This window comes from Panthera tigris, chromosome A1, assembly GCF_018350195.1.
Source record: "Panthera tigris isolate Pti1 chromosome A1, P.tigris_Pti1_mat1.1, whole genome shotgun sequence".
In the NCBI taxonomy this organism is placed as follows: domain Eukaryota; kingdom Metazoa; phylum Chordata; class Mammalia; order Carnivora; family Felidae; genus Panthera; species Panthera tigris.
Window position 1 is genome coordinate 72,269,231 of NC_056660.1, and position 27,809 is coordinate 72,297,039.

The 27,809-nt window shown below is 37.6% G+C and overlaps 1 protein-coding gene across 6 annotated transcripts in view; it reads right to left on the minus strand.

The window, feature by feature from the left end:
* FGF14 (fibroblast growth factor 14) overlaps positions 1-27,809 on the minus strand; it is a 612,361-nt gene that overhangs the window by 354,789 nt on the left and 229,763 nt on the right. For 2 of the 6 annotated variants that reach the window (XM_042979797.1, XM_042979800.1), the window contains exon 3: positions 7,587-7,639. The exons of the other annotated variants lie outside the window; for them this stretch is intronic. The gene's annotated coding sequence lies outside the window, so the exon portion shown is untranslated. The remainder of the gene's footprint in view (positions 1-7,586; positions 7,640-27,809) is intronic. 6 annotated transcript variants of the gene reach the window in all.

Below are 27,809 nucleotides of genomic sequence, written 5' to 3' on the forward strand. Positions count from 1 at the left end.
TGTATTGAACCAATTTCTGAATACTGAGGTTCATTAATAATGTCATTGTGATATAGTTTTGTATCTACTTAGAAGAACTCCACAGAGTTGGGAAACTATTGACCAGGTGCAAATTCGTCTAATTTTACCAAAACATGGAGGAATCCCATCACAAGTAGAATAGATTTCTATTTGTTACCAATCAAGAATTGTATATTACATGAATATTTCCATTCCCCAATTCCTTATAATATATACATGCTAACCATTCTTTTTGGGAAGACAACAGCACAATGAGTATAGTAACACATTACTCTTACTATGAGTTCTTACTAACAAAGGATTAAAGGACAAACTGACAAACTGAAGTTTCCCATTTCAGATCTATTCTATTGGGTTATAACACATGATTTCTTTGACCTCCCCAAAAGCAATAAAGTATTATATTAGTTTTCTGTTCCTCCTGTACCAAATTACCACAAACACAGCAGCTTGAAACCACACAAATTTATTACCTTATAGTTCTGGAGGGAAGAAATACAAAATAGGTCTCATTGAATATTGTCAGGGTATCAGTAGAGCTGTGTTCATTTTGGTGCTCTAGAAAAGAATGGGTGTCCTTGGCTTTTCAAGCTTCTAGAAGCTGCCTGAATTCTTTGGCTTTTAGCCCCTCCTCTATCTTAATCAGAAATGATAAGCTGAATTGTGTATACATCACATCACTCTGAACTTCTCCTCTGCCTCTGTCTCCCACTTTCAGGACACTTGTGATTACTTCAGGCCCACCTAGATAACCCAGAATAATTTCCCTATTTTAACGTCAGCAGGTTAGCAACTTTAATTCTATCTGCATATTTAATCCCCCTTTTGCCATGTAGTATTACATAGTTATAGGTTTGGGGGAATTACGATGAGGACATATTTGGAAACATTACTCTATGTACTACCAGTATAAAGGAAATTGGAAGTGAATACAGGGGAAAATCAAATGCCCTTAAATGACACTTACAAACATCCCATCCACCTGTCTTGATCTAAACTGTTAAAGCACACAAAAAGCTGAGTGCATGATATGCTCCTAAACTTCTTAAGGGAAGGTCACGCTCTGGTTAGCCTCAAGGATGAAATCCACTATACCTGCAAACTATAATTACAGAGCAAATGCTTAGGGACTTTACTCGGAAAGGTTGTAGAAAAGGTCAATGTTGTCCCAGAACAATGAAACATGTTCGCCCCTGCTTCCTGCTTGCTTAGATAGAATTTACACAAAATGAATACATGCATAACAATACTAGGTGCATTCTTGCATTGTGGAGAGTCAACACATTCAAAGAGAGCAATTTAGAAATAATTTAAATTAAAAGCAAAAATCTCTAACTGATGTGTTTCTGATGGCCTCATTTAGACATGCATTCCTTCCTTTGCCCTCTTATGTTTCTGCCTAGAAGGCTAAGTCCTCTCTGCAAGTGAGCAGTTGACAAATTGGTATATGTTTCTGGTGTCCTTGCCACTTGTAAAACATCCCCCCTTGTCTTTTCAAACTGCGGAGGAAAAGCTAATTTTTATTAAATCAATGCCCTCACGTGAAGAAACCACAATAGCTTCCACCGTTTAACAAACATAGTTGAAAACAAAGCTTTCAGTTCCCTCAATCACATGGCTTCTTCCTTCCTGCTTCAGGTTCTCTCCTGCTGCCTTCTACCCTAGTCCTTTTCTCTCCCTGGTCTGTCCGCTCACCTTTCCACACACACTCACCTCATCCTCACCTCCTTGATCTCGCTCATGTTATCTGGCCTGTAATTGGTTCCTTTTCTCAAAACCATTGCAACATCCAGACTCCAATTACTTTAATCAAATAATACAACACAGATTAATCTCATATTCTGAAACCCAAAGTAGTTAAAGACATCGAGATTCCTAATTTGTTTCTATGTATTTTCGCTGATCTTCAAGCATGTCCTAGGTTTAATTACATTACATCCCACATCTTGTTTTATATTTCTCCCAGTACTTAAGACAGAACTAAATGCTCTAACTCATTAGTAGTCACAGAACCACAAATTACAACAGTGAAAAATAATGACACATTAGATTCATCAAAATAATAGAAGTTAGAAAAGTTGATAGTATCAACTATAGATATGAAGAGTCTAGAACGCTTATGCCTGTGTGGATATAAAGTTGCACAGCCATTTGGGCAACCAAATTGGCAGGATGTATGAAATTAAGAATTTGTTTGCTTTAAAAGTACGTCAATCTTACTCCTGGGTGTGTATTCCAGAGACCCCACAAATGTCATCAGGGACACAGATGAAAATATTTGCCGTGGACTTTAAAGTGGGAATGGGGAGCTGCAGGTGGCCCTGAGGTCCATCGTGAGGGGGCTGAACAGTAGGCTGTACTGAAAACATACTTTATAATAGTATGTAGCATAGAGAAGCAATATGGCAAGATAGTAAACACATAATGTTGCGGCAGAGGGGGTGGCAAAACCTTACAGCATAATGTGGTAGAACCCCTCCCTAATGAATATGGTGGAGGCCTTCTCAGAACAAAGGAAGGCAATGAGCAACGTGGCCCAATCAACTCCTATACACGTATGTATAACTGTGACACAACTCTGTAACTCGGACCGTGTCCAATCAGACTATATGTGTCACATATGTGGAAGACAAAGAAGTAGAAATTGCATAAAGGGCTACACCCCGCTGCACTCGGGGCTCAGCCTTTTGGGGTCATAGCCTGCTGAGCCCGTGTGGGCATGAATAGAGCTGCTTCCTGGATAGAAGAGCTTCAGTGTCCTGTCTCTCTGTGTGAGAATCCTGCTACAATAACATTACTCCTTTAAATTTAAAACATATACACACTTATGCTAAGCAAAATAAGTCAGAGAAAGACAAATATCACATGATTTCACTTATATGTAGAATTGAAGAAACAAAACGAACATAGGTGAAGGGAAGGAAACATAAGATAAAAACAGAGAGGGAGGCAAACCATAAGAGACTCTTAAATACAGAGAACAAACGGAGGGTTGCTGGAGGGGAGGTAGGTGGGGGGATAGGTTAGATGGGTGAGTGGCATTAAGGAGGGCACTTGTGATGAGCACTGGGTGTTGTATGTAAGTGATGGATCACTGGGTTCTACTCTTGAAACCAATGCTACACTGTATGTTAACTAACTTAAATTTAAATAAATAGTTTTTTAAAAAATCAGAAAAAAAAACATATACACACCAAAACATTACATATTGGTATATTTTATATTTAAAGACAATGAATGTGTGCATTAGGAGAAAATAATAAGTAAGCAGATAGATGGTGCTGGATCAGATAAATAAGATAGATGAGTGACCTTGCAAAGACAATTTTTAATATATAGCTATCAAGCTCGGGCATGATTAACTAAATCTGAGGTCAGAACTAAAAAAGCAGATGAGACACAGACAGGTGCAGATACACAGACTCCAGAAATCCTTTATTTAAAAGTTACAAGCAGTTTTCTGTCTTTTAGAGGGTTTATTTTTGGCCAAAGGTACCATTATTTACCCTTCATATAAATCTAAAAGTGACCAATGAAACATTTTGTAGAACTGTTAAAAAAAGGCTTTCAGGTGTTTTGTTGACCTAAATATATTTCCATTTGAGCAGCTGCATTAACTTCTGAAAACATAGCCAGCAGGGAGCTTTGAAGCATCTGCTATCAAAACCATCAGAACAGAAGGCCTTTCTCTTCTATCTCCTACAATTACATTGAAATGAATTCCTGACCATTATTTCCTACCCTCAACACATTTAAGTTTCATCAATAGTCTCCCACAAGTATAGCGCTATAATATTTTAATGGAAGTGTTATTTTAAAATAATTATTTTTAACTGCAATTCTATGTCTGCACTGCTTTTAATCCAACAAACTGTTACAAATAGCTCCTTGTTCATAGTTATTATGCAAAATTTAGAGTAACATGACCAGTATGGAATTGCTTCTCTTAATTAAACAAGTGTGCAGAGAAAAGGGGCATAGGAAGGTTTGCTTATACTTTAATAAAAAAGAATCATGGACTTACAAAAGTCTTATCAAAATGGACTATAATTTAGGCCAGGCCAAATCAGTTCTCTGTAATATTTATAGATAGATAGATAGATAGATAGATAGATATAGATATCTCAGTTCTCTATAATATTTATATATATTATATATATTTTTCTCCCAATGCAGTGTTGATTACATTAATATATATATTATTTATATATATTATTATATATTATACTCCTAAAATATATATATATACCACTATATATCTATATGCCTACATTTACTATAGAAGACTATGTATATGTTAGAAGACTTCTCTATAGAATAATATATATTAAAAGAAACACAAGAAATGGAAATTGAGAAGGCAGCATTTCCAAAGGAAAATTCATTCTAATCTACCAATCATGATTCACTGATTTGAAAATCTCATGACAACAGTCCTGACATTTTTTGAGGAGTTAACTGACAACTGATGTAAACAGGAGGCAGGATTAACTAGTTAAAAGTTTGACTTGGTTTCACTGAAAGTACATTTTTAGTTCTGTTTGTCACACAGCAGTGTTGACCAGGGGCTGCCTTGTTTGGAACTCCCTGATTTCTGCATGTGGGGGTTATATCCACATCATGTGCGTGGGGAATAGGCTGTGTACATGTTTCTTAACTAGTATGAGAAATCGGACACACTTCACTTTCCTTGATTTCTTTCTGAAAAAAAGCACAAATTGAGCAAATGTCTGAAGCTTCAAAAAACAAAAGCCACGAACAATAAATTTCAGTTTCTTTTGTCAACTTTTTCTCCCAATGCAGTGTTGATTACATTAAAACACTCCATTGTCTGTGCTCTTGAACAAGGCACTGGGCTAGACATTGTGTATCAAACACAAATAAGATACAGCCCTGCCTGGGGAAGATTAAAATCTCATCAGAAAAATGCAAATCTGATGCATTCCAGAGAGGGCCATGCAGAGAGGAGGCTGTATACAGGAAGGGCGATAAGTCAAGCTCTGGATTGTTTCAGTCTTGTCTTGCATGCCTCCTTAGTCTTTCCAGTGCTTAGGAAAGAAGATCCCCAACCAGCATCATCTGACCAGATCTGTAAGCGTTTCCTGAATGTGCTCAATGGCACAGGCATACATCTGCCACTTCAAGAAAATCAAGTCTAGTGGGTGGAAAACAGTACTTATGACTGGCATCTCCATAAGGCACACATCTATGCTCCATAGTACTCAGTGATTAAAGTAATTATGGGCATCAGGTATTATTTAGCCTGTTTAGGACTTATGCCTTTGCACACAGCATAGTTAATAATCTTAATCACTTTAGAGCAGAAATTGTGAGAACCCACTAACAGTATAAGCTGGCAAAGAGGTCTCTTCTCCAGGGACAAGTGGGCTAATTGGTGGTGGCTGTTTGGAGCACCATGCTGAAACTCAACAATATAAAGTCATGAATGTTCCTTAATAATGATTGAAATGGCATCTGAAATGGAGTAACTCAAAATCAACAATTTGTGGTTAGCCTTTACGAAGTTGCTTCAATTAAGGATTTTTAACATTAGAGGCACCTGAGTGGCCCAGTCAGTTAAGTGTCCGACTCTTGATTTTGGTTCCAGTCATGATCTCACAGTTTGTGAGATAGAGCCCTGCATTGATCGAGCCCTAACAGAGCGGAGCCTGCTTGGAATTCTCTCTCTCCCTCTCTCTCTCTCTCTGCCCTTCCCATGTCTCTCTCTTTCTCTCAGAATAAATAAACTTTTTAAAAAAGTATTTTTAACATAAGTAAAACAAATGTCTCTGTTGGTACAAATGTTTCCTGGCCATATCTAAATCCTTAAACTCAAACCTCTTCAATGTATCCTTAGGCCAGTTTCTCTGAACTAACAAATCACAGAAGAAAATTCCTAGAAACTGCACATATGCTAAGAACAACAACAACAACAACAACAACAACAAAACGATAGTTGTCTCCTCTTAGAGTCCTCATTCCCATCTGACCCAAGTGAGATCTGGTATTAAGTCACTCATTTAAAACTAAGTCCACTTGCACCATGAAAAAGCTCAACAACATTTAGTTTCTATATGTCACACGGACACAGATCACATTTGAAGGAAAGTGATTACAAGAACACTTTATCTGAGCTATATTCTGAATTCTCTTAAAAAACCCCTTTAACTGGCTGTTTTTATTACAAGTAGCATAAAGAGAAATAAAAATGAGTAAGATACTAGGACTTTGGATGGCAGCTCTATAATGGAGTCTAGGATATTTGGAAAACTGCCTGTAAACAGTACTTTTCTACATGTGGGATTTGAAGCTCAATTTCAGTGGAATTTTAAATAAGACTAGCTATAATTCTTTTCTCTTATTTCACATGTCTCAATGCATTTGCATTGCAGAGCTGTGTTCCTCCCAAAAAATAGGATCTCCAAAAGTGAAATAGATCTTAACCGAGAACTCTTTAGTCAATGATAGTCTTTTTTTTTTTAATTCAACACTCCATCCCATATCATTTTACATCTTAACAACAAATATTACTCATCTGGAATGCAAACACTGGTAACTGATATTTATCATGTATTGATTAGACTTGAAACATTGCATTAACCATTATATGTCTTTCATAACATGCAATCCTCACAGCAATCCTATGAAGTAGGTATTACCATCACTATCATGATGTCTATTTTATAGATGAGGAAACTGAGAAACAGAAAGTTCAAGTAGCATGTCCGCGGCCATTATGTGGCAGGACTGAAGGCTTAATTCAGGTAGTCTCATTACAGGTTTGAGCTCGTGACTATTACATATTAATCACAATGACAAAAATTCACAAAAATAATCGGTTCCAATACACCCACAGCATTGCTTTGAAAACAGACCCCCCACCCTTATTCAAAAAGCTTTAATTGCTAAAAGCACTATAGCAACCAGAGTGGTCCCGCGGGAAGAATTAGTTCTCCCAGGATCAATATAGTCAGCAAGCCTAACTCTAAGGCAGCCCACAGATTAAATAAATAAATTCTAAGAAAATAAGCTGAGATTCATAAAGTGAGTTCACAGGCTTGAACACATGAAATAATCCCAAGAAGGATGACTGATATTAATATGAAAATTTACTGTGTCCAGTGAGCGACCCCCCCATACATAAAAAATACCCAAAAAGTAACTTAGTTTTCTCCATGATTGTTATCTTAACTAGCTCATATATATTTGATTTATTCTAGATAAAAATAAAGTAATGATCCAATGACATTCTCTTCTTGTCTCCCATACTTGGCAAATAGACCGGCGGCTGTGGAGTCTTTATCAAGGCAAGGATAAATGCATGGACATTAGATTCCAGTGGTCCCCCCCCACTCCCTCACCAATGGGGATATGTTCCAAGACCCCCAGGGGATGCCCAAAACTGCAACCAGTACTGCACCCTACATATGCTCTTTGTTCCTGTACACACACACCTCTGCTAAAGTTTCTTTTAAAGAGATTAATAACTAATAATAAAATAGGGCAATTATAACAATATACCATAATAAAAGTTATATGAATGTGATCTCCCACTCTCAAAATACCTTATTGCACTGTACTCTCCATCTTCTTGTGATGAGGTGAGATGATCAAATGCCTATGTGAGGAGATGAAGTAAAGTGAATAATGTAGACATTGTGACATAGCGTTAGCTTACTATTGACTTTCTGATAGGTCAGAAGGAGGATCATCTGATTCCAGACCATGAAAAGTGAAACCACAGATAAGAGGAAGTACTATACCTATGCAGACAATATTTATAAAATTTGTGACAATGAGAAGAATCTGAAACTAGGCCACTCTCCCCATTATATTTTAGAAACAGCAATGAGGTCACTTCTAAACTCTGCTAGGTTTTGGATGCTAATATGGTGCCCTTGCTTCACTGTGTGGTTTATACAGCCATACAATCATTCCTTCAGTATCTGCTCTCTGTCTGCCACTTTTTAATAAACTTAATTTTTAATTGTTTTTCCAGTGGTTGCCATGTATCTGTGTTGAAGGCAACTCATCTCAGACATCTATTTCTCTTAACAACCAAATCAAAATAATTGACAAAGGTTAAAAGCCAAATTTTACAACCAAGTAATGCTTACTATCTTCACAAATTAACTAAACTTTATCCTCTGAAAATACAGTCTGCATAAATAAAATTATTTGAGCAAGAAAATCTGGAGGCTGCAATTAGACTTTGGATTATTCCATCATAATAAAATAATATGCAGCCAAAATATTTGTTCATATGTTTGATGTGTCCTGGATAAGACTGGACTCCAGTATTTTTTAACACTGGATGAGGAGTTCTTCGGAAGGAACTGCTTTAGGCTTGGTGCAACCCAGTTTTCTGGACTGGCACCCCAAATCTGTAGGCTGATGCATACATTCCAGTTTTTGTTTGCTGTCCTGGCATAGCTAGTAATATCCCTCATTTCACTCTCAAACATCTTGATTTGGGGGATAAATTGTATAGTCATCATACATCAGTACCCTACAGATCTGATAACCAAACTTTGACAATTGTACAGATGTTGTACTATTGTTTTTTGTCTTAGTAAAGCCAGAGGTCAGGTCCCATTCATCAGGTGGAGTGAGACTGTCTGAAAGGAATGGACGGTCTCATTGTCCATCAATGAAAGGTGTGAGTCCTGGGATAAGATGGGGTGGCACAGGAGGTGGGCCTTAGGCTAGGGTGACAAGGGAGAAAAGTACCAGACCTAGAATTGAGACTTCAGCCTGGCTGGACACCAAAGTACTGGGAACCTCTTATGGTAGAAAGTGGACTACCATGTGGAATAAGTCCCAAGTTGAGAATGGAGGCATGGCAAGACAAAAGCTGTGCATTATTCCTTTGGTGATCCTTCTGTCCCTATTATCAAGAGACTCTTCCATAATTTCTCATTGTTGGTTTCAATGTGGGAATTCAGGAAAAGAGCCTAGATATTTACATGGAAAACCATGTTAAGGTGGATGCCTGCCACCCACGGCTAGAGCAGCAACGGTGGGAATGGTCACCAATTCTGGGTACATCAATGCCTCCAGCAGCTCATTAACTGAGGCAGCCCTCCAGTGGAAGGACACAGGAGAAGGATGCCAGACATTAGTTCCTGAATACAGTGGCAGGCACACTTCAAAGGAAGCTAATTTCTTGCAATAAATCCAAGTCTCTTGCTCCCTTAATCAGTTCTACTTTCAGAAACTCCAGGGGAGGATTCCAGTTAGTTTGGCTTGGTTTAGATAAAAAGCCCATTTATGCACCAATCAGCTTTGGCCATGTAAGAAAATGGACATCTCCAATGAAGGCAGTGGAATTTCAGGAAGAGAAAAAAGAACTGGGCATTAATCCAGTAGAAGTCTATGAGAGCCATGAGGCCAGGATCTACTGCTATCTGGGTATTTTCTATCAGAGTCAATTCTTGCTATGTTAAACAAGACCGTTTCTTTTTTCATCTAGTTCTTTAAGGGTACTCATCAATACAAAAATAAGAAACAATTTATGGCCTAATGCATCAATTTAAAGAGTTTTCATAAAGTGGATTTTAAAACAAGAAAATGCATTTGTGAAAAATGTGCTTGCTTTTTTTTTTCAAAGAATCACAACGTTTTGCTGGACAAATGGATCATAAAAATCATAAGGAAATAGACTTTTGTGATCTAAGAACTTCCTCTGGCCAGACGAGTGGTGGGTTTATTTTATAAATATGTACTTTTGATACATTTTAAAAACATATCAAGCTCAGTCACATAAGATTTTTCTCTAAGTATGTGTATGGGTTAACATTATTATTTAGCTGTTTGGATGCTGAATCATTATGCACCGAAAGGAAGAAAAAAAAGCTTTCTCTAACTTCTTGCATAAATTTGTGTATCCACCACTAGAGGGCACAAATAAGGCTGCTTTCTGGGGAAAAAAGGGTTTTGAAAATGACAAAATTCCAAATTTGGAACAGTGACTGAGTAAGATATAAAGATATTGCATGTTTTCTTTAAATCTGAGAAGAAAAATCAAAACATACTCACATTTAAACATAGACCATTTAGTTCTGTTCTCTCCCTCTCTTTCTCAAAAAAAAAAAAAAAGTATTTATATGTGAGGAGAGTAAGAAATATCAATGGCTCACAAAAATATAGACATCCATAAAATTATTGAATTGAAATAGCTATCAAAAAATAGACTAAGATAAAATTACTGCTACAGCAATATGGCAAAATGCCACAAATTGACAAAAGTACTCATATTTGTCCAAACCACACTTTGAACCTTTGGGGTAATTCTCTCCTAAAATCATCAAGCACAATACAGTTCACAAAACTGATTCTAAACCTTATAAATATCAGGTATACATTGCATGTCTTCTTAGTAAACATGATACGGTGGTAAAAATAGGGTATGATTTGCTTGCTGTCTTCACACAATAATGTGCTTGAGTCATGCTTGTAGAATACCTCCATCTTCAACAGCTGTTTTACTCCTTTAAAAAAAAAGGAGGAAAAAAAACAAACAAAAAACAAAACCCAGCCTCACCAGAAAAAAGCAAACACTCCCTAATCTTGTCACCCTAGATGTTTGACAAGTACTAATCACTATGGTTAGATATGATGTCTCTCTTGATTTGTTTTCAGGTATTTTGAAGAAAATCTTTCTAGAACCAGTGATTCTACTGGAAATAAAAGCAAAGGAAAGTTTGCTGAGATGCCTTTAGGTGGAGAGAGGGTGGTGAGGTGAATGGCACAATGATTTGACCTTAGTGACAAAAGTGAAAATGCTCCAGTGTTTCGGATAAAAGTGATGGGTGGGCAGTTTCTATGCCTTTTACATCTTGAATTTCCACCTGATACATTTCAAATCACTAATTTTCAGATAGCATCAAGAATGTATCAAAATACAGGTTACCTTCGCTTGATTGAAATTTCTCTAAAACACAAAATTTTAAACATTATAAACAATGACTTATTGATTTTCATGAAATTGCTCAGCTTAGTCTCTCCCAATGTCCTTTTTAAAAAACACACTTTTAATTATTTTTTTAAAGGTCCCATTCCACAAGCAACAAATCCAATACCTTCTTCAAATGTTTTCCTCTGCTCAAACCCTGCTTCCTTTCCTATAGGAGGACACAAACTAAATACACACACACACACACGTATACATACACACTAGAAGACACATTATATATATATATATATGTATATATATATATATATACATATATATATACACACACACACACACACAATAATGTTAATAATAATGTGTTATATATACATGACATATATGTTAGCATGTATTAGTAAGTTATATATAAGTAGGTGTGTGTGTATATATATGTATATATATACACACATACAAAGGCAGTGGGGCAGCATGGTTTCCTCTAGACCTTTAAGTATCTAGCCTGAAGGATGTTTGTACTTCCTGTCTTTACTGTCAAACCTGGAGTATCTAAGTTTATGTATCCCATAGGATTACCTAGGTCTTATAAGATAACTATAATTATTAATAAATAGTTTCCTACAAAGTAGTAGTGGGTCAGATTATCAGTAAAATGCCCTCAAGTCTTAAAACCAAGACATTATGCATCATGCATTTTATGATTAAGGAACAAAATAATCATATGTTACAATTTAGTTTCTGATAGGGTCTATTGTATCCATCATTACCCATGATTTTGTTCCTAAAACACACTTGGTTAAATCACTATATATAAATATAAGTGTAAGTATAAGAATATATATAAATATAAATATACAATCACTATATATATAATCACTATATATATAAAATCACTATATATGTGTGTGTATATATATGTATGTATATATATGTATATGTATATATGTATGTATACATATGTATATATGTGTATACACACACACACACACACACACATATATAGTGTTTATTCAAAGGAAAACATAAGTAGAGATCCAGGAAATAAAATTATTAAAGTGGTATTTGATTAATATAAATTAATTTTGTGTGTACATACTTATGATGGCTCTTTACAGAATAAGTAAATTAAAACAGGATCCATATTTACAAGAAAATTTTAAATACCTACAGTTTTCCTTATGTCTATTCCTCTAGTTTATTTCTGGATTGTACCTTAGTCGTAGAGAGTCAGAAAAAAGCCCTGAATTATTCAAGTAAGTGCTTGTAAATGGCAATAGTTTTTTTTTTAGCATTTTGCCTTATAATTGGAAAATTCTTCAATTATACTGATCCAGGGGGCTCTCAGAAGAATATCAAGAAATGTTCTGTCTAAAAATTGAATCATTACAGTGTCTATCATCTAGTGTAATTCTGTATCATCTGCTATGGCGTGAATGTTTGTGTCACCGCAAAACTTATGTTGAAGCCCTAACCTCTGACACAATGGTATTTCAAGGCTTTGGGGAAGCAATTAGGATTAGGTGAAGTCACGAGGGTGAGGCTCTCATGATGGGATTAGTGACCTTATAAGAAGAGGCACCAGAAGCTCTTGCTCCCATGCTCACTCTCTCTTTCTCCCTCTCTTCCTCTTTCTCTCTCCTCACCACGTGAGCACACAGCAAGCGTCGGCCATGTACAAGCAGGAAAAGAGCCCTCACCAGAACTCAACCACACTGGTTCCCTGACATCAGACTTCCAGCCTCCAAAACTGTGAGAAAATAAGTTTCTGGTGTTGAGGCCACTCAGTCTATGGTATTTTGTCATAGAAGCCCCAGGAGACTACTACATCACCATTAACACAAAAGACTACTAGTACTCAACACCTTAAATAAGCACATAGCCACCAAAATTACAACAGTTCCATGATGTATGCATGGGTATGTGCATGGGCTATGACACAGAGTGCCCAAGGCTTGCCTGGCATCCGATTAAGCAAGGTGTACATAAATTGTAGTAGCAAACTGCACCATTTTACACACATGACAAGGGGAAGCCCAAATGAAGAAAAGTGAGACCAGTGTAAACTCACAACTTTTGCAATTAATGCCAGTACAAGAAAATCAATTATATGCAGTTATGTCTGAAGTCATGTATTAATAGGTTTGCCCACCAAAATAATTTAACCGGCAGCATGAGCTGATGGTCTCCAGCATGTTACCATTTGATATGTTATACATTACTGTGTGGCATTTATTATGGTTTTAAATACATTTTAAGATGTGCTTCAAAATAAGTTCAAATACAGTGTTAGCAGAATCTCTGAAGCATTTCTTCAGAATTGTATTATTTTTTGAAGTACAATTTGAAAACCCCTCAGTGAGATGATAAGTGTGGCCTTTCATGGCCATCGGATGGTCAACATGGAATGATACCAGTTTCTATTTCCATTATTCTCTGTCCACTCAGGCCCCCTAGGTGAACCACATGTATTCATAAATACAGTATTCATCAGTAAGTCTCAATAACACTTTCTAACTTAAGTGCCTTACCCAATCCAGCACACTTTGTCCTCTACTTCGATCTTATGCAACTCAAAGCTTAAGTCACCAATACCGAAGATACAGGTGCTTTAAACATTTTTCATCTGAATGAGCATCATGCAAACAAAGAAGGAAAAAGGATTCTAAAATTATGACCTAAATCAGAAAAAGTTAAATCATTTGAGCAATGAATATCTATCATCTACCTGTCTATTCAAATGAATACATGACTACAAAGTAATTTTCCAGTAATATCTTATACAAAAATTCCAAAATAAACATTTCTGGATTTTGTTATGCTATTTGACCAGTGAGACAGATGATCTTGATTGCCAAGAGCTACTGTGACCTTTTTTTGGTTCTAACAGAACCTCAATTTTGGTCAAGGTATTGTGAATAAGGATATGAATTGTGCCACTCAGAGGAGACTGAACCCCTTTTTAGTGCTATTATGTGAATTATGACTAAGTTAAGGCAATGACTGATTTAGGAATTGGCTTAGGACCCACTTCTGATGAATGAGCTATGTGAGAAGCTCTACTGGGGATGGAGGGTGTTAGGTGATGACATCAGGGGATGCTGCATCCATCCTGCAGTCATGAGGGGAGAAGCCAACCCACCCATGTAACCGAGTAGCAAGATGGAAAAAATAGATCCTAGTGAATGTCATTTTGCTGCTGAATTAACTAATTCCAGAACTTCCCTACCTCCTGACTTCTTATTTATATTTAAGCAAATTTTAATTGGGTTTTCTAATTTTTCATTTTGAAAATACATTAAGTCATACGACCCACATCTATTATACATATGTACTCCCTTCAATGGACAGTTAAAATGGCTAACAGTCTGTATGCTCCAAAGTTACTGTCGTGTGCATGGTACTCATGAATAGGAGATGTGATAAACTTCTCCCCAGAGCTACATAGGCCCCAAAATCACCTCAGGAATTACTGCCACATTAATAAAATTAACCATTATGCTTTTACCCTAATACATTTTTGGAACAGAAAATCCTGCCAAAAGGGAGAAAGAGTATTTAGAGAAGTATATAAACATTATTTTATTTGCGTACAAGAGATATGAAATCCATTTACTGCAAAAGAAACACACAAGAAAACATCCTTGCAAAATCATTCCTATTTATTTTTCAGAAATGTTCTACTTAGGCTCCAAAGATTGTGCATCAGGGAAAAACAGCAAGTATGTCATAAAAGACCAAGTCCAACCTAACACTTCCAGAAGCAAAGCAAATTACTGAATTCAATTACACAGAGCTTTTATATTCTGCAAGCCTTGTTCTTGTGAGTCATAAAAGTCTTCCTGGTTGCATATCCAAAGTCACTTCATGTTGACTATCAATGTCAGTGGGGGAAAGGGGGTTCTGTTCTGTTTTATTTTATCCTTTACAGTGCAACATGTAATTTATGTGCAGCACATGGTAGTTTAGATTGATTCTAGTAGCTCTTGTTGGGGCCTTGAAGCATTAACTAGCTAATGAAGGGGATTTTGGTGGTTAACAAGGCATTTTGTGGGATGGCCACCAAAGTCATATTCGTTCTAACAGAAGCATAAATAGGGCATGAGAGCACTATTTTCCCACTAGCACATTTTAAAAGGTGGCCCTTTGTCTCTGTTTGACATGTGCTAGAGAACCCATATACAGAAATGTTTCATTAATTCCCTAATTCATTCAATGAATATTTTGAAATTGCCTCTATGACAGGACTATAGAGGGAAAAAATATGATAGTTAGAAAATACTCTTTTCCAAGTCCATTATAAGTGGGAAAATGGAGGCCCAATGAGGTGAAGTAATTTACATCAGTAACATCAATACAGCTATTTAGTGGCAGCATCAGGGCTGGATTCTAGATCTCTTACCTCCCAGGCCACTGTTCTTTCAACCACACCATGCTGCTTAATCAATAATAAAAATCCTTCAAATGGTGGTCTATACTCAACTACAATGAAGAAAAACATGAGCTTTGAAGAAAAAGAATAAAATATTTTTTTCAAACTGGTCCTAATGACCTGATTCATTCATTAAGAATGTTAATGAAAATGAATTGTAGGAGGCACAGGGAAGACCATCACATAAAATAACAGTGGCCGGAAGGGAAAAGAGCAATATCCAAAGTGCTGATAGAAACTTAATTCTCACTCCTTGCTTCCATTTTCACTTCTGCCAGTGGGTTGTGTCTTAATCTCTGACACCACAAGAGTTACCAATGATGCTCATTGACCAAAGCCGAGTGATGAATAAATAGCATCCATTGTGACCCCCAAGAATGAATTACCTAAGCTATAAAGTATTTTGTTGAATTATTTTAGATCACATTTAGACAAATATTTATTGTAAAGCATCTTCCTCATGTCTAGTCAAGACTCTTTATTAGCAGATGGAGAAAATGAGAATCAGAGTGAAGCAACTGACCAAAAGTGAGCCAAGAAGTAGACTATAGAATTCCAGTTTGGGTTTTCTGAATTCCAGGTTCACATTTCCTTCTGTCCTGAGTTTGAACAGGTAAGATTCATGGGCTTATTGCAAAGGCAGGCGAGGCCTTATCAAAATATGCAGGGATGTACATTTACAGCGCAAACCATTTATCCTGCATTTCCATGTGCCAGACATTCACTCCTCAGGGCATGTGATATAAGGAGGAATAAAGCACAGTGTACTTTCAAGGAGCTTATGTGACAGAAAGGAAAAGAGACATATAAACAGGCACTTCATTATCATGTGATAAACATTACAACAGTGGAGCTAAAAGATTATCGAAAGGACAACTTTTAAAAGCCACCTGTCCTGCACATGTCAAAAATATTATCATCAAAAATATCACTCTTTTGTACCAATCATTGGCATACACATTGAGACCTTTAAAATGCAAATAGTCCTGGGGCATCTGGGTGGCTTAGTCAGTTAAGCCTCTAACTTCACTCAGGTCAGGATCTTACAATTCTCATGAGTTCGAGCCCCACTTTGGGCTCTCTGCTGTCAGCACAGAGCCTGCTTCAGATCCTTTGTCCCCCTCTTCCTCTGCCCCTCCCTTGCTCACAGATTCTCTCTCTCTCTCTCAAAAATAACTAAACATTAAAAATAAAATAAAATAAAATAAAATAAAATAAAATAAAAACAATATAAAATAAAATACTCTGCATAGAGCCCAGAGTCTTTGGGGCTGAGGGTAGCTGGTCTGCCTGGCTCCCTGGAAAGGCAGGAGTCAGGAAAAGGCAGAAAGGAATAAGGGAGTCAAAGGTCACTTAATTCACCTTTCTGTCTGATCTCACACTTTCCCTGTGGAAAAGCTGTACATGTCAAAACTGGTTCTCTTGTTTAATTTTAGAGGGAAAAAACATGTGGGTTTTAGCCTATTTTGTATGCCACACCATGCTTTTCAAGAATTGCTGTGCTCACTCACAATGTAAGTAATAATCACTCTTCAAAATTTGGCAAATGCCCAAAACATAACAATTCTCACAGACTGGAAGGTGTGTGATTGTTAGCAAAATCTTTATCTAATAAATTGGAATTAAAATGTTTTACCAAACGTAGCACCTCCAAGGCTATGATGGATAATGTGTCAATGGTCCCTGCATCGAAATTGTAAGTTTCACCATACATAAAAATGTTCATTTATCTTCCATTCAGTTACTTTCTAAAATCTTATGTTAAGATTCAACATAATTTCTGGAGAAGAACAAGTTATTTCAGAACTTCTAAATGAGAATTTGGTTGAATGATCATAATTATTTAAAAAAAAATACATACACACATATATATATACATACACACACACACACACACACACACATATATATAATCACATTAGTTCTCTTATTGACTTGCACACAAGAATTTTTGAACCTGATTTTTTCAATTATACTTTCTTATGTGTTTTTAATTTGATTATAATTTGGGCCAATATTGCTCTTTATAAAAAATAATGAAAAAATTATAATGACATGTAGAGTGGGGACTCAAGTATGTGTTAGGAGTAGAGTTTTTAAGAAAAGTGTCACAAGACACAATTTGCTTTGTATGCCCTCCATTCCATTTTCATGATAATATTTTGAACAAATAAATATTTACTGGTTATCTGGACTAGATTCTAAATCGGAATCTAGATGGCGGTGTTCTTTGTGGCACTAACCAGCATATACCTTGAATATGTGATTGGTATTGCACAATCACAAGCAAAGTGAGCATGCGCATGCATGCACATACACACACACACACACACACACACACACACACATTAGGATGTGATAAATTGATCATGGAAATAGAGAAAGCTGCAGTATTATAAGTAATATTTCACATTCTTCAAGTACCAACTCCATGTCAGGTTGGCTACTAAATCCTTGTCCTGGATTATCTCATTCCTTATAAGAATGTAATTTGGTCAAAATAAAAGTTCTAAGGCCACATGTCACTAATAAAAATAATTGATTTCCAAATGGATGTTTGAAACATTTATTGACATAAAATGATGTCTCCTCGGCTAGATCCTGTAAAACACTAGTTTCTTTGACTACTACTAAATGTGACTTAAAAAAAAATGTTGTGATGGTTAATTTTATGTGTCAACTTGACTGGGCTAAGAGAAGCCCACATAGCTGGTAAAACATTATTTCTGGGGGTGTCTGTGAGGGTGTTTCTGGAAGAGATTAGCATTCAAATCAGTAGATTGAATAAAGAAGATCCACCCTCACCAATGTGAGCAAGCATTATCCAAAATCCATTGAGGGCCCAAATAGAAGAATAAACAGAAGGATGAATTCTCTCTCTCTCTCTCTCTCTCTCTCTCTCTCTCTCGGGTTGGGCCTTGCTTCTTCTCACATTTTTGGACATCAGATTTCCTAGTTCCCAGATCTTTGGACTCCAGGACTTAAACCAGGGGTCACCTCCCTCCCCATGCCACACCATCCATGCCCCTGGTTCTCAAGTCTTCTGACTCAGGTTAAATTACACCACCAGCTTTCCTGGTTCTTCAGCTTGTAGACAGCATATGGTAAAATCTCTCAGCGTCCATAATCACATGGGCCAATTCCCAAAAAAAGCCTGGTCCCCTATATATCTATATATTTACAGATATACCTATTATATATATACATATATATATAGTATATATATTGTATATCTTCATATCTATATCTATAGATATAGAGAGATATCCTAATGGTTCCATTCCTCTGAAGAACTCTGGCTAATACAGATGGCAAAAAAATAAGGTAAAGCAAGTCAGAGACTGCTCTGTACCATAGCACAACTGCATATGGAATTCTATGGGGGAGAGGGACTGCACACTCTGATGTGCACACTCACGCCAAGGTACACACTCCATCCCAGAGCATGTCTCCAACCTAGTGCCACAGAGCACACTTTTGGGAAACATTAATACACAAACTCAAAATGTAATATCGTGTCAGTGTCCAGTGGGCAGGGCATGTTCAGGAAGGAGATTAAATATGCAATCTGTTTGAAAGGAGACGTTCAGTCTGATTGATGGAAGGAAAGGGGAATGACAAGGACAAAGGCACAATGGCGGGCAGGACAAGGCAGATAAATGGAGGTAAGACAGCAAAAGCAGACCAGGTCAGATCCAGCAAGGCCTTATAAATCAAATTAAGGAGTGAAGTAATAAAGAAATCCTATTCTTATACACTCCTTCAAACCATCTCCTTTCCTTTACTGGAGACAACAGAAAATTACAGGACCCTGTTCAGCGGTCTCTATTCAGTTGTGATAAAAAGCACAGGACTTTTAATCAAAAAGTTTATAAACCAACTCAGAGACAAAAATCGCCATTGATTTATACACTTACAGAAGAACCAGTGTTGTTGAATTGCAGGTGTTGCTATTACCTTAGAATGGGAATTGAAGGGAAAGGCTAACTTAGTTTAAACAGTATAAGACAGCAGAAAGAGCATCGACCAGGAATGGAGAAATTTGCTGTGGTCCTGGGTCAATCATCTGGGTGACCCCCCAGCAAGTCCCTTCATCACTGAACCTCACAGGCCTCACCAAAAAAGGCAGACATTGTGGCTGGATGGTCTACAGTTTGATGGGGTCTGAATAATCTATGCTTCCCAGAGCTTGTTTTGTTTATTTTTTAAATAGCAGCAGTGTTGTGATATGAAATGAGAAAGATAATACCTACCTGGAAGAAGTGCTACAAGTGCTATTTAATGTAGAAGATGAAAACCATCACGTAATTTGCTCCATTATTTCTTTAAGGCAATCAACTTTTGCTTTGGCTTTTCCATGTACCTGCCACATGCCACTTACAGACTTCCAAGTCACAACTCTCCCTCCATGCCCTGGGGTCACACCCGCCCCATATGTCCCCATTCCTCTTGCCTCCTTTAAACATGACAAGTTGAGGAATAAGGCATTAGGGAAGAGAGACAGCACTGGATGGAGAGGACAACTAAAGGGGCAAATACAGAGTGTTTCTCATCTTGGAATTAGCCTGTTCTTCTCTAGGATTCCTCAAAGCATCATTTCCTTGATCGAGCCCAATGGTTCTCAATTGTGGGTGATTTTTTTTCCCTCCAGGGGACCATTCGGCAATGTCTGCAGACATTTTTGGTTGTCACAGCAGTGTGTGTGTGTGGGGGGGGGGGCGGGTGTTCTAGTACCTTGTGGGTGGAGACAAGGGATGCTGCTAAACACCCTGCAAAGCACAGAACCACCCCCACACCTGGGCACCTGGGTGGCTCAGTAAGTTAAGCATCCAACCCTTGGTTTCAGCTCAGGTCATGATCTCACAGGTCATGAGTTTGAGCCCCATGTTGGGCTCTGTGCTGACAGCGCAGAGCCTGCTTAGGATTCTCTCTCTTCCCCTCTTTTTCTCTCCTCTCTCTCCCTCTCTCTCTGCCCCTCCCCCTCACATGTTCTCTCTCGCTCTCTCTCTCTCTCTCTCAAAGAATAAATAAATAAACTTTAAAAAACAAAAACAAAAAAGGAACTGTCCAGCCCCAAATGCAGCAAAGCCAAAGCTGAGAAATTCTGCCTAGTTGAAGTGAGTTCAGCAAAGCAAAGACTGTGTTGAGGATGTAAAGGAAAAGGAAACACTAGCAGTAGGTAGCAGACTTGTGAGGAGGATACCTTTTTTTTCTACTTAGCTCTTTTACACTTTAAAAAGTTTTTTCATGAGCTCATTTTAATTTTTTCCCCTCCTATATGGTGGAGCAGAGAAAGAAATACTGTTCAAAAGTTTCATGCCTTTTGTGATTTTTATGTTAGAGCACCAGGAGACAGATCACCAGACACGGATTTTCAAACTCTTTCATTCTTTTCCACTGTAATGAGCTATAATCCATGGAATAACCTCTAAATCCAAATGGAAGTGGTAGCTGCAGGCCATGTTGATTATGTGATGTGGAGGGGGGAAGCCCAGCACATCTGGAGTGAGGTTGTGAACCCCATGTTCTCTCACATTTGCTGGGACCTTCCCACCATCTTAAGCCTTTCTTAAAAAGTTAAAAAAAAAAAAGATGAGAGAATGTAACATCCATACTAACGTTAGATCATATGCTGAAGATAAGCTGAGTTTCAGATGCCTCCAGTTCTACTTTCACTGTAAAGCAAAGGGTCCACGTGAAATAATGACTCACATTATTATATAACACTTATATAACATTTACATTTATATAACTTTATCATTTACATGGTGCAGTTTTCATAGCCATTAGCTCACTTATTTCTCACAACAGCCTTACAATACATTATTAGCCCATATTCCTAAGGAGAAAACATCTAGGAAGTTCAAGCTCACACAGCTCACGGGGTCTTTAAGCAAATCCTGATTCCCAAGGAAGTGGCTACTTTTTCACACTGCCCAACATAAAGCACAGACGGGCTGATACATAAGATATTCTATCACACTCCACACTCAGGGACACAAATTGGTTTTCTACCCTGGAAAATGGGTAGAAATTCTGATTTTCTACCCTTGAAAATGAAAATGGTGGTTTTCTTCAGCAAAGTTAGGTGAGTGCTACTGCTAACAAGCTTTCATCTCACGTCACTGAAATGTAAGACCTAGAAAAACTCCTAAGCACCATGACCAAGGCTTCTGGTCATTAGCTGCCTTAGTTTGCTGGGACTCCCATAACAAAGTATCACAACTAGGGGCCTTAAAGAACAGAAATTTATTTCTCACAGTTCCCGAGGCTGGAAGTCCAAGATCAAGGTGTTGGCAGATTTGGTGTCTCCTCCCTCCTTGGCTTGTAAATGGCCGTATTCTTCCTGTGTCTTTACATCATCTTCCCTCTGTGTGTGCCTGTGTCTTCTTCTCTTCTTAGAAGGACACCAATCATATTGGATTAGGGTTGAAGCCAATGACCTCATTTTAACTCAATTATCTTTTTAAAAATTCTCTCTCCAATACAGTCACACTCTGAGTCACTGGGGGTTAGGACTTCAACATATGAATGTGCCAGGGACACAAATCTTCCTGTAACACCGGTGTCAGAAGATTTTTTAGAGCTCAGATCTGGGTCCCATGCATGAATAGCTAAAACCTCAATTCCAAAATAGAAAGATCTTTTTAGAATTATGCCATGTTCTGCTTTCACCTATAATTTTTTTAATCTGTTAAAAAATACCTAAACAGTGCATTTTATTCTTAGAGCTTAGCTTTGTGCAGTGATGTAGAAAATGTATTGACATGTTAATCTACTAATGTTTCAAGTTCTGCTGAACATTTAATTTTAAAAGATGTGAGGGGGTTGTTCAAGAGGTCTGTTTTTGGCTGGTGGGAAACCACTTTTGACTTTCTATGTGACTTCTCTCTCCCTCCTACATCTATCTACACCGTGGCAGCCCTGGGTCCTTGCTAAAGTCAGGCAGTGCATAGCTTCAGTGGGAGCTGCTGGAAGCAGAGAGGTTCCTGCTCTCCTTTCTTCTAGGTACATTAACCGAGGTTCTCCTACATAATTCAGAATTATCTCAAATAAAACAAAGCTTTTCTAAACACACCTGACATTTTCCCAAATTTTGGGAGGCTGGAGGAGAGAGAAAGAACATCACAGAAAAGGGTACAGCTGAGGTTAGGGCTGCTCTGTTGATGGAGAATGAAAAAGAACTAGAATTTTACATGTATATATCTCCTGATATACACATGAATGTTTCTATGAACTAAAGATGGTAATTGATCTATAGAATAACTGTAGAATAACAGCATAGAACAACAGTAATTGTAGAAATAGAAGGAACTTAATTTGTGGATCATAAAGTCTGAATTATATCCCCAAATCTGCCATTTGTTTCTTTCATGCCCTTGGGCAAATTACTATCCCTCTTTGAGGTTTGCTTTTTCATATACAATTGGGTGGGTAATAATCTCAGTACTGCCTATTTTATTGGTTTCATATGGATCAAATGAGGTACAGTATGTGAAATGCTAATGCAAACTACCACCACTTTAAGAATGTTAGTTAGCAATGTATTTCTGGAAAGAGTAAATTCATTTTCTACAGCTTTTTCTCATTTTCTTGAAGACAAATTCTGTCTTAAGTAGCTAAACATATACCGTAAGATTTTAAGCATAAGCTCAACCCCAAATGTAGGGTAGAGTTTAAATGAAGCTTGTGTTTTCAAAATAGAATGGTAGGAATATTTGGTGCTCTTTTAAGGAACAAATTTACCACTACGGAGATTAGGGTTTTCAATCTTGCAATGGCTTCCATTTTTCTTTTCAACTGCGGGTACTGGGAGTGTGGCAGAGGGGGAAGGGCATTAACACAAGGTTGCACACCAAGCACACCAATGAACTTCTTCTTCCTCTAGTTGGAGATCCATAAAATCTCAAAGAATGAGAGAAAAGAAGGAATTATATATACTCTTAAAGGAGATTATAACAACTGATACTTAATAACTTCTTACTATGTCCAAGCACTGTATTAAGCAATTTATAAACATTGTCTTATCTAATCCTCACAAAAATCTTTTGAGGTAGGCATTGCTCTTCTTTTCTAGCTCTGAGGAAACTAAACTGATGTTTAAAGAGGTAACAAACACAGGATCTGTCGACCTCAGCATCCCTGCTTTTAGATCCTACTAAAAGTAGATGTCCATGAAGAATGACACCTTTGAGAATGTAAACATAGTTAAACCTTTGAGATCAAACAGTGACTCTATTTTAAGGATTCCAATATGGATGTGAGGATCTACAAATTGATTAATAACTTTATATTCTGAGTCAGAGTGAATACATACGGAAACTACAATAAACTATTTAATACCAATCAAAATTGTATTTTTCCCATTATTAACAAAATTCAAACTCACATTTGTTTCCATATGACATGTAAAACGCTAGCCACAATAAAATATGGCAAATTTAATAATTAGTGATATGAACAAAATATTATAAAGGCAAAGAGAAGGCATTAATTGAATCTGACACTGTCAAGAAAAAATTCATAGTAGTGGCACTTTGAGGCCCTCAAAGGAGAAATAGGTCTTCTCCAAATGGGGAAAGGGTACAGTAGCAAGAAATTAACATCAGTTCAGAGTCCAGAACTAAGAGATAGATGGCATAATGCCTTATTAATTATAGCTTAAATTGTTCCCCAAAGAAGATAACAGCTATTCTCCATTATTCTTCAGTGGGTTTGCAGGAAATCATGTCTACAATGGAATCTTAGATCTTCTATCAGCAATAAAATCAGGGATACATCTCATTGTTCACTTGTTATAGCACCCATCAAACTGTAGCATAATTATGTGCTTACTGCTTTATGAGATCCTGTCCTATTTATATTTGTATGCCAAGCACCCTGCATGGTACCTGACCCACAGTGGAATTTAACATACATTTGATTAATTAAGTGCCAATTGCAATCTACAGTCAATATTGGCTGAATTTCTCTTCAGGCTTTACTTTCTCTTTTGAATTTGTACTGTAAAACATCTTACAATTAAAAGCTTTTTCTGTCAGATACCAAGAAAATTAGCATCTGCCACCAGTTTACTGAAGTGCCTCATCTCAATGAGGTATACCCTTGAGCTTTGTATTTTCCTAATTAATATTCCTAGAAATGCAGTGTCAACCCTCCTTCTGTGCTGGGCAGAGTATTCGGTTATTAAAACTTCATCCAGGTAAGTTTAAAACTTCAGTGTCCTTGATTCAAAGTTTTCCCTCCCCCTGAGCAGGACCACTGTGCTCTTGGCATACCTACTTCCTCTTCAGTTTTCTAGGCTTCACTGCTGAGACTCCAAAAAGGGAAGGAAGAATGGCACACATTGGGTCCTTTTTTTGTTGGTCCTTGCAGGCAAGGGAAGGCAATGCATGTGAGGCCCCCCTGTACAGTTCCTGGATGTGGGAGGTGTGGTGTATCCCCACTCTTAAGCCTCCACCATGTAGGGTCCACCCACTGTTTCTTGATATTAAAGTCTCTCCTCCCAGGGACAGTTCCCTAGATAGTCTCATAGTGAGATTGTTCTAGCCCAGCTACAGTCCACACCATCCAGCTCACGCCCAGGAGACTCAGCATCCTTGCCATGCCACATGTAGCAGGAGAGAGCTGGCTTCACCATACAGCACCTACCCTATGCCTGTGCTCCTCACATCCAGCTTTCTTCCCACCACTCCCTACTTCAGGGAGATATAGGGCTACATGAACTGGTCTCTGCTTGAGCTGATGTCCAACTAGGGAAAGAGATATCTCTCCTTTCTGGCAGATGTCCTATACTTCACAAGGGCTTCTCTTGGAACCCCTCTTACCTAGCTTTGGGAAGATGAAAACATGCCCCTCCAAGATGGGAGTTACTTCCCTTTCTTTAGAAACACAAACAATCCCCTCAAGATCAACAACCCCAAAGTCACTAGAATAGAAGAAAGGAGAATTCTAGAGAGCGCGGGGATTGGAGAAGAATCCTAAGGCTCACTGTCAGGCATGGCGAGGATGTGATTTAGAGCACACGAACGCCACAGTGCGTATCTATTTTTGGTGTCAAAAAAAGTGGTTATAAGGTGGTAAAACAGCTGGTGAAGAGCCTCTTCCAACCTTTACATCCAGCTGTAGCTCAAAGTGTGTTGTTAAATTATGACTCAACAGAGGAACTTAAAACTAAGCTTCAGTGCTTCAGCTGGACGATCTTCAAAACCACATCGGATCATGTATGCATTCTGCTCAGAGGACATTAAAAGTAATACTGATAATTACAATTATCATGGAAAAATTAAGAGAGGAAGATAAACAGAGGGTATTCCCGATAGAGATAGATAGATAGAGAGAGAGAGAGAGAGAGAGAGAGAGAGAGAGATGGAGGAAAGCAGAATGTAAAGGAGAAACTGTTCCTCAAAATTCAAGTGCATAATTAATACAAGAATGTCTTCTATAACTTACTAGGCATTAGGTAAATGTTTTGAAGAAATAAATGCATGAGTAAAATAAAAATAAACATAGAAAGGATGAAAGAAGGGAGGAAAAGAAGAGCTGTTGCCAGAATTCCACATCTAGTTTTCCACGGAAGATTCTCCTCACTCTAAACAAGGAAGTACTACCATTCTCAGGGGAAAATTGAGCCTGTTTCCACTCGTGTAACTGACTGTCTTGTCACCACTGTATCCCTGGTGTCCATCTAGCTAAACAGATGGGAGAGCAGCAAATACACCCTTCCAGGGAGAAATGCTACAGTGACACAGTCAATATCGTCGTGTCTTCATGAATGAAGGAAAACCATCAGGGGGAAGCTTTTCAGGAAGTCCTTTATATTTAATAATATTTTAGCTGTAAATATCAATATGTATGCAACCAACTTTCTGTTAGTCATATCATCCCAAGGAAAAGAATACGGATAAAAATTGTTTAAGAATTCCTCAGCAAAGCTGTAAGCTCTGTGACAGCAGGGACTGTTTAATTAACCCCTATATTACCAGCATGGTGCACCTAGGAGATACTAAAAAATATATGTTTGGAGAGTTAATGAATTCATGAATGATATTGCTCACTCTAGACATTGACTTTAATCTTCTTATTAGACAAATCATAATTTTGCATTTTCCTTCATCCTGAAGGTAAATTTTGGTGGTTCAAAGCATGCCTCTATGAGCATTGATGCTTTCTATGCCTCTACAACGTAATCTAAATGTAAAAACTAAATGGAACAATAAAAAACCAACACAAGGAAGACATCTTCATTATAAGCATTCTTAAGTATGCTTATGTCTCGTTTTTTAAAGAAATACTAAGAGAAGGAATTAGAATGAGTTGCAGGTTTCTTCACGTGGAACTAAGTGAAAGCTAGTTAGTAGCTTTCAAACAATGCTGTTTTAAATGGCAACTAAAGTTTCAGCGAACACAGAATCTCTGGGTGAGAGGAGGAACAAGGCTTCTATTTTAGGCATTTTGTGATAAATTATAAGAATGGATCACATGAATAAATTTACTGGAAAGCAATTGAAGAGAAAGCTTTTAGAAAAACAGATTTTTGGCAAAAGCAGCCATGAGCTATTCTGGTCTTTGGCATTATGAAGCCCATGGAGCAAATTTCCAAAGTAATTAATATAAGTGAACATTACATTTTAAGAAATCAATGCTTTTATATGAAATCCAAGGATATAGAGCCTATAATCTAGACTTACAAATGAGCACTTTGCATCATTAAAAGTGTGACAAAGATTTGAACCAAAGGAGCCAATCAAGTTTATAATATTAGTAATACTGCAAGCATTACTGGACAGATGCCCTAATTTTCAAAAATAACCAGTAAAGTTTCTGGCATTTCCTAATGTAACGTGAGACTCTGTTATGTGTTAATTGAGAGTGAACTTTGATTTAAAGATGGAAATAATAGAGACAGTAAATTATCCGGGGAGCCAGCTATGGTTCCCTGGGTCTCTCTTATGAGAGAGAGAAGGCTGTCAAAAATGTGCCCCCATATGAACTATGTTTGTGCTCCAGCTTTGTGTGTGAGAAGGTGTCCAGCTTCTTTCTATTGTAAGTTCAGTAAAGACTTTTCTGGGGAGATGTTTTAAGTCTGTAACTCTATCTCTGGTCAGTCACAGTGGCTAGTGTTGTCTCTCTCATTTGTATGTAGGTTGGTGGTAAAGACAATAAAGGATAATGTGAGTGACATTTACAATTCTTAATTTTTTTAACATTTTTTTATTTTTGAGAGACAGAGAGAGGCAGAGAATGAGCAGGGGAGGGGGGAGACAGAGAGAGATCAGAATCTGAAGCAGGCTCCAGGCTCTGAGCTCTTTGTCAGCACAGAGCTCGATGAGGGGCTCAAACTCACAAACTGCAAGACCATGACCCGAGCTGAAGTCAGACGCTCAACCGACTGAGCCACCCAGGTGCCCCGTGACATTTCCAGTTCTTAGAGAAACACACTTGCTT